This window comes from Nannospalax galili, unplaced genomic scaffold (genome assembly GCF_000622305.1).
Source record: "Nannospalax galili isolate Female #2095 unplaced genomic scaffold, S.galili_v1.0 scaffold109, whole genome shotgun sequence".
Lineage (NCBI taxonomy): Eukaryota > Metazoa > Chordata > Mammalia > Rodentia > Spalacidae > Nannospalax > Nannospalax galili.
In genome coordinates, this window is record NW_008360315.1 from 1,078,088 (window position 1) to 1,091,880 (window position 13,793).

General features: G+C 39.9%; 1 long non-coding RNA gene across 2 annotated transcripts in view; it reads right to left on the minus strand.

The window, feature by feature from the left end:
* The window catches only part of LOC115068721, a 123,993-nt gene extending 110,438 nt beyond the window's left edge, over nucleotides 1–13,555 (minus strand). For both annotated transcript variants that reach the window (XR_003848066.1, XR_003848065.1), the window contains exon 1: nucleotides 13,470–13,555. This is a non-coding gene — a long non-coding RNA (uncharacterized LOC115068721). The remainder of the gene's footprint in view (nucleotides 1–13,469) is intronic.
* Nucleotides 13,556–13,793: the final 238 nt, after the last annotated feature.

Here is a 13,793-nt window from a genome sequence, read left to right on the forward strand (position 1 = left end):
CATTGAAATCTACCTGATGACTTTATATCCATACACAGGTGCCAAAAGGATCCAAGTGCAACAAAGTGACTAGTAATAATCAGATACATACCAATTAGAGATGCATGCACCAACATCTCAGTGTTAGCAGCAAAAATAATGAGTCTTTCTGCAAGCAACAATACATTCTAAAATGAAATGGAGATCTTTTTAAAGGTTAAAAACTCATTCAATTTTATGTCTTACAGGGCTTATACTGAGTTTAATATTGTATAACTGTATTAATTCAACTGTGAACCTAGAAACTTGCACCCACTTGTGAAAGAGATGTAGTGATGCTCTGGAGTGTGTTACTGAATATGTTAAAGCTGTAGTGAAATGGTTTTTCTAATCATGTAGTTATTAAAAATTAAAAAAAATAATGATTAAAAAATAATAATTCTTCAAAGCATAAAAATTTGCTCCTTAATCATTAGTAGATGTGGAAAACATTACCATGGAAATCTGACGACTTTACATCCATGCTCAGATGCCAAGGAGCTCAGAAAGTAACCGACTGTGACCAGTAATAATCAGGTATATAGAGATTAGAAACACATGTGCAAACATCTTAATGTCAATTGCATTAAAAATGAATTTTTCTGTATGAAACTGTGTATTTTAATAATGAAATGGAGATTTTTTTAAAGGTTAAAACCTCATTTAATTTTATATCTTACAGGGTTTATACTGAGTACAATATTGTATAACTGTAATAATTCAACTGTAAACCTAAAAATTTACAGCCAATTTTGAAAGAGATGCATCTTAGCTCAGGAAATTGTTATTGAATATGTCAATGCTGTTGTAATGAAAAAAAGAATCTATGGGTTCTGGTCAGCTGGGGCTGAAGAATCAGCTGAGATTAAGAAGAGACCAGAACCTGAAGTAAAACCTTGGCTTTACTGGGACAATTGATTCTGGTTAGCTGGGGCTGAAAAATCAGTTGTAAGTAACAAGATACCAGCATCATTGTGGTGAAGTCTTCTGGGAGGTATTTCCTCAGGGTCAGCACACAGAGGGGACCCATGCCTCTATCTCAAGGTGGAAGCAGGACTTGGTAATGTGTAAGGCCCCTGCATGGTTCTGGTGTTGAAAGCATGAAGGGGTCATAGAGAGCAGCTGAGGTTTGGCACTCTGAGAGACTGGGAAAGGCCATAGGTGAAAGTGTAGCTTCAGTTGCAGTGAAGACCTGGGGAATGAAGGGGTCATGGGGAGAATCTGAGGCTTTGCACCTGGAGAAGCATGAAGAGGTCATTGGTAAGGGTATAGCCTCAGTTTCAGTGGAGACCCCCCCAGCTTTTTGGAGATGCCAGGACCACAGGATGACCATCAAGGACAGCAGTAGGTGTGGAATAGAGTTGACCTGGCTCTGAGAGACGAGCTGTGTGTGCTGTGGACGGCAGAGTCAGAGAAGTGGAGCTGCCAGAACTCTTTGGAGTCCAGAAGATCAATTGTGAATCCCAGATGTCTAGCCTTGAGCTACTTTGCTGGACTTTGGTTTTGCTTAGGTGTGCCCAATTCTTCCCATTGAAATAAGACAGTATTTGTTTTGGATTTACAGAATCCCACACACAGTTAAGAGACTTTTTAAAAAGACTATGGACTTTTAGGTGTTTGTGTTTTTTTAAGGAATGTGGGGTTTTTAAGGTTGTACTGTCTTATGCTGTGATATTAATGTTACCATCATATCTTGGGGACAAGAATTGGAAAGGCTATGGTTTGAGTTTAAAGTCTATTTTATCAGATATTAGAATTGCAACGCCTGCTTTTTTCTTAGTACCATTCTCCTGGTATATTTTTTTCCATCCTTTCACCTTAAGGTAGTGCCTGTCCTTACAGTGAGATGAGTTTCTTGCAGACAACACAGAAACCCAATTCAGGTTCCAGTCAGGGGCACTCAGGCTTCCTTCACCACTTAGAGGCAGGATCTGGGCACTTCCAGGCAGTCCACCCTCTCAGGTTGTCTGCTAGGATCTCAGCCTTAGCCTAAGAAAGCTGGATCTGCCCTGGGGCCTTAGGAGGGGCCGCACAAAATCACCGGTAGGGGGATGGACATGGCATAATCAGGGGAAGCTCACCACCACCACATGGAGGCAGGATCCTGGGGCTCTCAGGCAGTCCCCTGTGTTCTTAACCCCTCTATCAGAGAGGGGCCAGAGTGAGGCCAGAAGTGGGAACTCTCTGGTGGTCTGCTGAGATCAGAGCTGCTACATGATGGAGGTTGGAACCCCTCAAATAAAGAACATTTTAAAAAGCACCCAGAGCAGAGTGAATCCCATACTCTGAGCTCAAATTCTTGGTTCACTTCTAATTCTTTTCTGCCTCCTTAGCTGCTTGAAGCTTTTAAAAGGAGGATTTTTATGCCTGTACAGACGTCTTTGTTCATTTCTAAAAATAGAATTGGTCCAAATGACTTCATCTGAAACTTCCAGTAGCAAAAATGATCTATCCTTCAATGCTTTCTGGAAGTTTTGATGAATGAAGCATGACAAGAAAAGATTGTTTTATATATATATGGATAAATATGCATAAGCAGACATTATTAACCACAACAAAGATACATAGGTATTAGACACAAGAAAAAAAGTCTTTTTAACTCATTTGTTTTTCTATTGAAATCAATAGCCAATTTAATGAAAAACTGAACATTGATCCAGATGTTACTAGGAAGGTAGTTTGTAGCACTGATTAAAATTCATAATCAGCTGGGGAAACAGCTCAGTGGTAATGTTCTTCCCTAGCTTGTACAAAGCCCTGGGTTCAATTTATAGTACTATAATTAAGTAATCAATTAAATAATTCAATCCATAACCAAGTGACTCTAAATCTGGAAGATTATCCTTAATTGCTTGGATGGGCCTCACTGAACATACTAAAAGATGTTAAAAGCAGAACTGAGACTTCCAGGAAGAAACAACTTCATCTGTGGACAGCAACTTCGCCTTTCTCAGGCTCAAGTCCACCCTTCCTGGCAGTCTCTCAGATTTAGACTGGCCTGGCTGGACCCTAAACTGTATCGCCATCACACTATCCTAGGCAACAGACGTTTTAATATGTACTTCCTAGTAGTTCTCCTTTTCTATTTGAATCACAATGGAAATAAGTAATTTGTACAGGAATTTTTTAAGAAAAATGTGAAATGTGACTGAAGGACATGAGAAGATGAAGATGCAACAAATTTCTGTATCAAAAAATTCACAGCATTCCAGAACAAAGCACTTCAAAACAAAATCTCAGTAAGACTTTTAGGAGAATTTGACAAGTTTTTTTCTGAAAAACAGGAAACACAGGGTTTGGTGTTGGGAAGAAGGAATAGGGCAATTAACGAACCAAATACTATAACATACCATAAAGCTACAATGATTTTAAGTGTGAATTTAGCATAGAAAGCAACAAATAGATCAAAGAAACAGAGCAAAGAGCTCAAAAACAGCTGTAGATAGATGATACATTAGATAGGTAGACAGACATATAGATAGATGATAGATGATGATAGATGATAGATAGATAGATAGATAGATAGATAGATAGATAGATAGATGATAGATAGTTTTATACATACATATATATGAATTTGGTATATGATAAGCACAGCATTCAACCAGCACAAGTTAGATAATGCACTAGATATTTTCTAGTGAGTAGCACGCTACCCAAAAATTCAGCAGACTGAAATAAGAACCATTTATTTAATTTTTGATTTTGTAATCTGGGCATCTAGGCCAGGTTTGATATTCTCTCTCTCTCTCTCTCTCTCTCTCTCTCTCTCTCTCTCTCTCTCTCTCTCCACACACACACACACACACACACACACACACACACACACACCTGACTGTATCTATAGCTGGCTGGTCAGTGATTTCAGGGGGTCACCCAAGATTAATGTGTTGTAATTTGGTTCCTATTGTGAGGTATTGAGGGGTTGGAAACTAGATATGCACCTATTGTCCCAGCACTAGGATGCAAGGTGGATCTGCCTGATCAATAACATAGCAGGACTGTATCTCAAAAACAAACAAACAAACAACAACAAATGTGGAGGAAACTTAATCTTTAACAATAATGTTTAAAGGTAGGGTTTTGGGGTGGTGATAGGGTTAGAAAATGTCATCAGGGTAGAGCCACCATGACTGAATACTGGAAGTTTTATAAGAAGAAGAAAAGAGGTCAAACAGACACATATACATTTGTGCACCCCGTGATTGTTACCCTATGATGTTCTGGGCCATCTTGGGACCTGTCAGCAAGAAGGTCATCAACAGAAGCATCTCTATGACCTTTGTGCCTCCAGAACCACAAGTCAAAATAAGTCTCTTTTCTTTGTAACTTACACAGTTGTGTTACGTCACTAGAATTATAAAATGAATTAATACAGTCAAGGGATACCCTACCAAAAGACATGGATTCAAGGAAGAGTAAGCAATTTGGAACCATTGTCACAATCGATCCAACACAATGAAGTATTCAATCAATGACAGGAAAACTGAATGTTTAGGGCAAAGTAGTTAGATACCTACATTACACCAAAATAAATTTTAGGAGTACTAAAAATTGAATATAAAAGTACCATATTTCAATAACAAAGTTGACAAACAACAAGGTAAAGTTGCAACATATATGGCAATGGATTGTGGCCTATATTTCAAGAGATCCCTGAAATAAACTCAGCATAAAGCAAGGGAGAAAGACTATAAATGGATAATTCAAATAAGAAATATAAATAGATTCTATATACTATACATCTTTGTGGCATCTTTGGGCCTCAAATTTCCAACAACTCTAAATAGTATTACCACTTCAGAGTTACACATAGAAGTGAAACAAAAATGCATAACCTTCCCGAATCATTTAAAGTCATTTGGCTCTTTCAGCAATGGCAATCCATTGGAGCATGGAAAGAATACTTGTCTTCTCTCTCTTTAGGATGAGAGATTGTGCCAAGTCACCCAATGGGAAGGTTTTCAGCAGAGTCCAAAAGCTACATCTAATTGCTTAGGCAAAGACTCACATTGACAAGATACTTAACTCATAAATTGGAAATTATTGCCAGAAGGAAATGAAGATATCATAATTCAAGTTCAACTAAAGTCTATGACATTTCCTATAGGAAAAGACTGGCAGGTGAGGAAGAGGTACTGCTTGATAATCAGGATGGAGAGCTGTCTCATTTGGAAGGTGTGTTTCTGTCTAGCCTCTGTTACATGAGAACACGGTTCATTTTCAGTCTACATGACAAATTTGGAGAGTGCTACCCCTATAAGACTTTCACAGCAGAAATGTGTGATAAAAGGGCAGATTTTAAAATTTACATCTACATCTATTTCCCCTTCTGAAAAATAAACAAGCTATGTAGCATTTCACAGAATATTTTGAGTATTAAATGAGACAGTATTTATACAAGGTATGGAATGGTGTGAATATTTTAAATGTTTTTCTTTCCCTTCCTTTTCATGCTAGTCAGTTTTGTGTCACTGTGACAAATACCTAACATAGGCAACTTAAAGACTAAAAAGGTTATTTTGGCACAAGGTTTCAGAAATTGCAGCCTATGGCCAGCTGATCCCACTGCTTTTAGACCTATGGCAAAGCAGAAACATCATGTATGAAGGGTATGGCAAGGGAAAGCTGCTTACCTTAGAATGTCCACGGACCAAAGAAGGTGCCAGAGAGGAAAGGCCTGGAGGCAAGTTGCACCCCTGTGATCTGCTTCCTCTCACTAGCTCCCACAACCTGGTTTCTACCACCTTCTAATAGTATCATAAAATCACAAATGCATCAGAGGAGGTCAGAGCCCTCATGAGCCAATCGCTTCCCAAAAGCTCAACAGTTAACAGTCATTCCCTTAGTACATGAGCCTTTGGGGAGGACACTTCCTGTTCTAATTGTAGCCATTTCCTCTGACCATTCGTATTTCCTAAGGATCACTTCTGGCTCTTGTCTAGCCATTTCCTAGCTTCCTGTCTTTCCCTTATCACTCTAGATTCACCTTCTTTGTGAAGTTAATTTTCTTTCCCATGTAACATCAGCAGCACATATGTTTTTATTTGCTTAAAGGATGAGTAGAAAGTCTTTGGTTCACTTAACAATTAAGAGCAGAGCTGTATTTTATTATGCAGCACGTGCTCTAGAGCTTTACCTTGAACTTCCTATTTTCCCCTAGAATTTAGTGATATTTGCTAACTAATTATGGGCTTACATTGCTTGGTTGAGTGATTTTTACATAAGGTACCTAAAACATTTGGGTTAATATTTCAAAGCTGACTTGTTACATCAATAACGCCTGTGTCAATCACAAGCATCTTAGCTTTCAGAGAAAGAAGCCACTTTTCAATCTGTTCCCATGAAATAATATTTGTATTCTAATATTGAGAAGCTCTCCCTTTCTTTTTCAATATAATTTAATGTTTCCAAAAAAAAACTTCTACTTGTTTCTGAAGTTGAATTCCAATTCTATGAAGGAAAAAGTAAGTCAAAAACAAGAAGCCCTGGGGCTGGGGAGATGATCCAACAGAAAGAGCATTAGCTGCTCTCGCAGAGGATTCAAATTCGGTTCCCAGCACACACACGGAAGCTAACAACTGTCTGTAACTCCAATTCCAGAGGATCCAACACCTTCATCTGTTATCCATGACACTGCACACATATGGTGCACTTACATGCATGCAGGGAAAACACTCATATGCACAAAATAAGAATGAATGAATGAATGAATGAATGAACGAATGGATGGATGAATGAATGAATGAATGAATGATAAATAAAATTTAAAAACAAGAAGCCCAGCCCAGTTATGTACTGTGATTGAATATTGCTTGAGTGTGTCCCCCAAAAGCACATGTTCTGGAAAGTTAGCCTCCAATCTAATGCTACTGAAAGCTAGTGGAAACTTTAAGAGGAGTCTGACAGAAGGTGATTAAGTCCTAACCACCTTGGTGGAAGTGTTGATGCTGGCCTGGGGGGAGGCCTTACAAGCATGAATTAGCTCCACAAAAGCAGGTTGTTAGACAGAGGGAGCCTGGCCCTTTCCTGTCCTCTTGCTTCCTTTCTCCCTCACCTGAGCTCTTTAATGTTGGCTTCTCTCACACACAGTCCTACCTGGGATACTGCCAACCATGAGATTCCCACCAGAAACATATAGACTCCCACCGGTGCCAGCCAGGCTCTTGAACCCCCTTTGAAATGAATAAACCTCTCTTCTTCCTTTATAAAATATCCAGTTTCGAGTGTCGTTGTAGCAACACAAAACAGACTGAGAAACTTGCTTTTTTTCAAAAGTGAATATAGTAAACACGGTGTATGTTCACATAGGCTCCTAAACTCATGTGTAGAAAGGGCAGACTGATAACTACTTTAGTGCCTTCATGGTTACATGGGGAGATAAGTGTGCCCTACCAGATGGTGACAAAAGGAAACGTCTGTGTTTGAGTCCATATGTCTCACACTGCTGTAATGCTTTACACTAAGAACGTATAAGTTATTTACTTAGCAGATAACTTTCAAAATTCCTATAGGATTATAACATGAAGTGAACCAGTATTTTAGTCATGGATTATATATTACTACATTTTTATATGGTAAATATGCAAATATAACAGCACAAACCAAGCAAATATGAATATGTATTTTTCTACAAAATGGAAACCAAAAATGGTGGAAATCCTGAAAGACAGTGGACAGCATTATGAGACAAGTTGAACAGATTTGACACATGATACAAAATATCTCGAATAATTATTCAGATAACAGTGCTGAAGTCGGTGTAACATACTTCCTGTATATGGTATGGGGACATGACATAATCTTGACCCAAAAATTCTGATAAGATGTTGAGGCAAATAAAGACTAAATCAAAAAAAAAAAAAAAAAAAAAAATTTAAGTTCTAGCCAACCCTGGTGGTAAATGCTAGGAACTCTAGCTACTCTAGAGGCTGAAGAGTCAGGACAGTAAATTTGAAGACTGCCAGGACTACATAACTGTTCAAAGCCACCTGGGCAGTCTAGTAAAATCTGTCTCAATTTTTCGCAACCCTAAGCCAGACAAAAATCATAGCAAGGAGTGAGGGAAAGGTGGGCAGGATGCCCCACTCCTAGCTAAGGAACTATTGACAAATGGCTGCTGGGCAAGGGAGAATCCATTATCTTTAAGGGTGTAATTCCAGGCTGGTTGATCATGTTCCAGGGGATGGATCCACACCGAAGAATATTTACAGATCAGACCCCATAGGCCTTTCAAAAAAAACCAGAACACAGAACACAGAGAGGGGAATAGGGAGGTGGGCATGGTTCTGGGAGATCTGAATATGATCAAAATATGTTGTAAAATGTAAAGAGCTGGGCATGTAGGTTAGTGAGAGCACTTGTACGGCAACCAGGTGTGCGTGTGTTGGGGGGGGAAAGAATATCAACAAAGATCAGTGCAAACAAGAGCTCACTTTGGCATTGCATACTTCTGAGTTCAAATTCAAGATCCTGTGTTTTCTTTTTAAGCCTGTTTCCTCTTCTACACAACATGGTTGTGTAAGATAAAAAATTTAGTCTAAAGTATGTTTTAAAGTATGTACTTAAGGCCAAGCGTGGTAGTACACGCCTTTAGTCCCAGCACTTGGGAGTCAGAGGCAAGCAGATATCTGTAAGACCAAGGCCAGCCTGATCTACATAGTGAGTTCCAGGCCAGGTGGGGCTACAGAAAGACCCTGTCACAAAAATACCCCAGAAAAGTGCACTTAATTTATTACCCTTAGCAGAATTTATTGTATTTGCTTGGGGATACAGGCTAGAAGTCTGAAAAAAAAAAAAAAATCAAGGCCTGTCAGACATGAAACCAAAAAGTGAACTTAGAATCCAACAAAAGCCAAACTCCTTACCAAACAAGTATGAACATTAACAACTCACTGTTTTCTACTGAATCATGGGTAGAAGAGGTCCTGACAAGCAGGAGTAAGGGCGAGGGGGTGGGACTCAAAAATCACACAGTGTGGTCCCTGGTTATAAGCACTGAATCATGGCAGAGGCAACCAGGTTTTTTTTTTAGCCTCAAAAGCACTCATTCCATGGGCTGGAGAGATGGCTCAGTGGTTAAGAACACTGGCTGTTCTTGCAGAAGACCTGAGTTCGAATCCCAGCACCCACATGGCAGCTAACAACTATCTGTAACTCCAGTTCCAGGGGATCCAACAGCCTCTTCTGTCCTCTGCAGGCATTGCATGATACAGGTGCACTTATCTATATGCAGGCAATACACTCATACACATAAAGTAAAAATAATAAATAAAATATTTTTTTTAAAAAGCACTCATTCCAATTCAAGCAAAGTAAGAACTAAAGATTCCAGACACACACATCTGCATCAGGGGTATCTAAGAACTGAGAACATCAGCTCTTCACAGATTCTCGGTAGACATGAGCTACTTAGAGCTTTTAGGAGCATAATGAGATTAATCATTACAAGAAAAGAATCTAAGAGTAGAAAAGAGCAAGACAATGAATTACCCCTAAGCACAGAGACAAGGCTCAAGTGTTCCTGATATGAAAGAGTAGAAACCAAACATCAAGAAGAGCAACTGATGGTTTTGGGAAGTAAATAAGAGTGGATGATCTAAACAATGAATTCACCTCAACCAGCGTCTTCTAAAAGTGTTGCCTCAGGGTGGACAGATTGACCTGCTTGTCATTTATATCAGCTCCCTCTGTCCTGTAGACTCCTGAAGAATGTGGGAATGTCCCTGTGGGAATACAGAGTACAACACCAAGGGAAAGAATAGAGGATTTCTCCTCAGAAGAATGGATTTGGGATACCTGCCTCTTCTGAGCAGTGGAGGTGGAGTCACGTTGCCAGGGAGACCAAGTGGTATCAAGGAACAGCCCTCATAACCAGCCTTCACAAAAGACTCCTGTGTTGAGGGGGCTGCTGCTGGCATCAATTCCAGAGAGGCAATCTACGCATAAATTACTCAAGCTGAGGGTTTTTCATAGCACGTTTTAAAGCCATCTGTTCCCACTTGCATACATTTAAGCACCTGTCGTGTATAGTCCGTGTGCTGAGAGATATTGTCTTGTGCTTTCTTGGTTTCCATGGGGAGAGATTTCTCTCAAGTCTCATTCCCTCTACCTTTGGGTGGCTGGAGGTGCTTACCTAACATACATTTGGAAAGTATAACTCTGTACATCTTAGCCTGACTCCCTTCTCTCCTCTCAGAGAGTGCTTACCCTTCAAGAATTTGTCTTCAGGGTTGAGGAGATAGTTCAATCGGTAAATGATTTGTCTTGCAAGCACAAGGACCCGAGCTCAATCCCCAGAACCCACATTTTTTAAAATCCAGGCATGGTGGCTCCTGCTTATAATCCCAGCACTGGAAAAGCAGAGACAAGCAGATCTCTGGGGCTCATTAGCCAGCAAGACCAGCCTATTTGGTAAGTTCCAGAACAATGAGAGACCTGGTCTCAAAATATATGCGGACATCACATGAGGAACAACACTCAAAAGTGTCCTCTGGCATCAACATGCACATGCACACACATGCAGTACACCTGCACACAAATGTGCATCCACACCACATGAACATGCACAGAAATAAAAACACCTTGTCTGTCTACATTTTCTCCCTTCCTTAACATGTGTCCTGGCAGAACACACAGGTAGATGTATCAGGCTAGATTTCCAGGATCTGACCCGGTAAATCAGACTAACCCTGGAGTTTGGTTAGGACAATCATTTGCTTCCTGTTAGTACACAGCCTCCAGCCTCTATTTTGGCATAGTCAGCTTATTTTTAGACATTGAGCATTTCTTCTTGTTGTTTTGGGTTTTCTGCTGTATGTGATGTGTGTGTGTGTGTGTGTGTGTGTGTGTGTGTGTGTGTGTGTTTGTATGCAGGTGCCATAGGTCAACACTGGGTATCTTCCTCTTTGTTCTTCATCCTATTTTTTGAGGCAGAATCTCTCCCTGAACCTGGAGCTAGCCCACTCAACAAGGCTGGTTGGCAGGTGAGCCCCCCACCCCAGAAACTTGTCTCTGCTGCCTTTGGAGTTTCAGGTGCATCCCTCAATGCCTGGCTTTTAACACAGGTGCTGGGGATCTGAATCCAGGTTCTCGTGCTTATGCAGCAAGCACTTCAGCTACTTAGTCATCTCCCCAGACCCCAGATATTGTTTATTTCTTTAAAGCTGCATTAAATTGTTTTGAGACCAGGTGGAAAGGAAGGTGCTACTAACTGAAATCACCCTCAGATACCTATGAATACTAAAATATGAAAATTTTATTTTAACTGTAGCCCAAGTACCACATAATTGAAAGGATCTTAACTTGATGTCTTTGTGAGGGCTTTAAGAAGTCCATAAACCCACAGCAATATATGAAAATATTTGTATATAGATGCATTTTTCCATCCCTAAGAAAAATTAAATACTCATGCAATTGTTGGTAGAAAAAAAATCTAAATAAATTGTAATGCCAAGTATTTTCAACATACCTGAGATTTTAGGTTGTTGTCTTAACTTAAAGTTCTAACTATATGTCATATAAAAATTTGATTCTACTGGTACTGTTTATGAATTAAAGTGTAGCTAAGTTCTTCTTGGAAGAAAGCCTTTGCCTTAATATATTCAAGCTTAATATATTCACTTTGTTTGGTTTTGTAGCTTTCAGATACGGCTTGTTGGCCAATTCACTACTTAACTATGTTCCAGATAAACAAAAAGGAGTTTTTCTTTATATCTTAATAGTTTATGGGACAGTGCTTGTGACACCATGCACAAGACCTGTGCAGTCCTAAGTCAGATAGAACCCTGCATGGATGGGGTGGTGGACAAGAAGTCCCAGCCCTAGCTGTGGGGACCTATTGGCAATTGATAGCTACTTGGTGTCAGGGGTTTTTTAAGGGGTGGGATTCCAAGGCAGGTTGACCAGACTCCAAGAGATGGATTCACACCCAAGACCATTTGGAGAAGACAGATAAGACTTGATAGGTCTTTTAAAAAGAAAACTAATAATAGAGGACATGAAGTCCAGGAGGGGGTTATAGGGTAGGAGTGGAGATGGGGGAGGGGGACTAAATATGGTCAAAATACATCATATGATTCTAAAAGGAGCAATAAAAATACCTTTAAAAAGAGAGTTTGTTCCAGGAATACTTTTGTTTCTTAATCTCTCAATTGACCCATTCATCATTCAGGAGTGTGTTGTTTAATCTCCATGTGTTCATGTGGTTACTAGGGTTTCTTCCAGTGTTGAGTTTAAGCTTTATTCCATTGTGGTCTGATAGAATGCATGGAATTATTTCAATCTCTTTGTATTTACTGAGGCTTGTTTTGTGCCCCAGTATATGGTCGATTTTGGAGAAGGTTCCATGGGGCACTGAATAGAAAGTATATTGTTTGGTGCTTGGGTGGAATATTCGATAGAGTAAAATATAGTTATATGTGTGTGTAGGTAGAAAAAAATCCCCCAAAAAAAGATTTTCCAAAAAAGTACCCTGCAAGTGTGGACCTTGAGTGGCAAGCCATTTTCTCTAGATGGTCCCACACCCACGTACATAAAAATAGCAATAGATTCAGTGTGTATTAAACTTAAAAAAAGAAAAGAGAGAGAGAGGAAATGAAGTTGGTAGGGGGAAGTTGTGGGGGAGACGGGGAGGAATTGAAAGACTGGGAATGGGTTGGAATTGGATCCAAACACATTATATGCATATATGAATATTAAATAAAACATTTAATTTAAAAGTGTCCTGCAGGCTGACACTGCAGGCAAGTGTATGTCCCACAATTGATGAATTCTCATGAAAACTTCTCCCAAGCAGGGCTGGGTGTGATAGTATGTCCCACCTGCTGCTTAGGAGAATGAGGCACGAGGTTCACTTGAAACTAGGATTCCAAAACTAGTCTTGGTAACATAGTGATATCTTCTTTCAGAAAAAAAGGAGACAAATAAATTTGAAAAGTTATCCCAAGCCAGTGAGAACTCAAGTCAAACTATTAGAATGCAGCCCACGTTGATAAAATACCCACATTAAAACAAAATTAACTTAAAAAGGATCAAACATGAAAACATTACAAATTTCACAAATAAGCAATCCACCCTAGGGAAGAGACAGCAGATGTAAGCAACAGGAATGCCTGTTAGAAAGACCACATAGTCAGTATGCTTGGAATGACTCAAAGAAGGACAACAGATAACATTCATCTCAAGCTAGCAACCAAAAAATAAGAAGTTGGGGTTAATGGAAGGACATTCTAACAACAGAAGTATTCTCTCATTCTCTCTCTCTCTCTCTCTCTCTCTCTCTCTCTCTCTCTCTCCCTCCTCTCTCCTCTCTCTTTCTCTCTCTCCATTCTCAACTGTCATGAAATAGGCAGGCCTAACAGGCCTCCCCTGACACATGTTCCTTCCATGCCACCGTGTGCCACCACAGGGCCAAGTGACCACTGACAAATATGAAAACTGTAACCAAATACCTGAGCTCATGATGCCTGTCACCAAAACACCAGCGAGCAGAGACAGGAATTGACTCTTTAAGCTGTCCCTTATTCAGAGAGCTGGTGATCTGGGAAAGCAGTGGGGTTACCCCAGGTAAAACAAACTGCCTCAAGTCTTATCTCCAACCGTCAGGTCACATAGGGATCCCTACAAACACAGCCAATCATTCCAAAGCTCAGTCTTCCCCGCTGGTCAGCGGATCAGCTTCATCTCTGAGATTGGTGGTGTCGATGTAGCTCCCCTTGCATCTGTACTTCTCCCTCATCATGTCTATGGACACCTGGGTTCAGACACTTCCACAG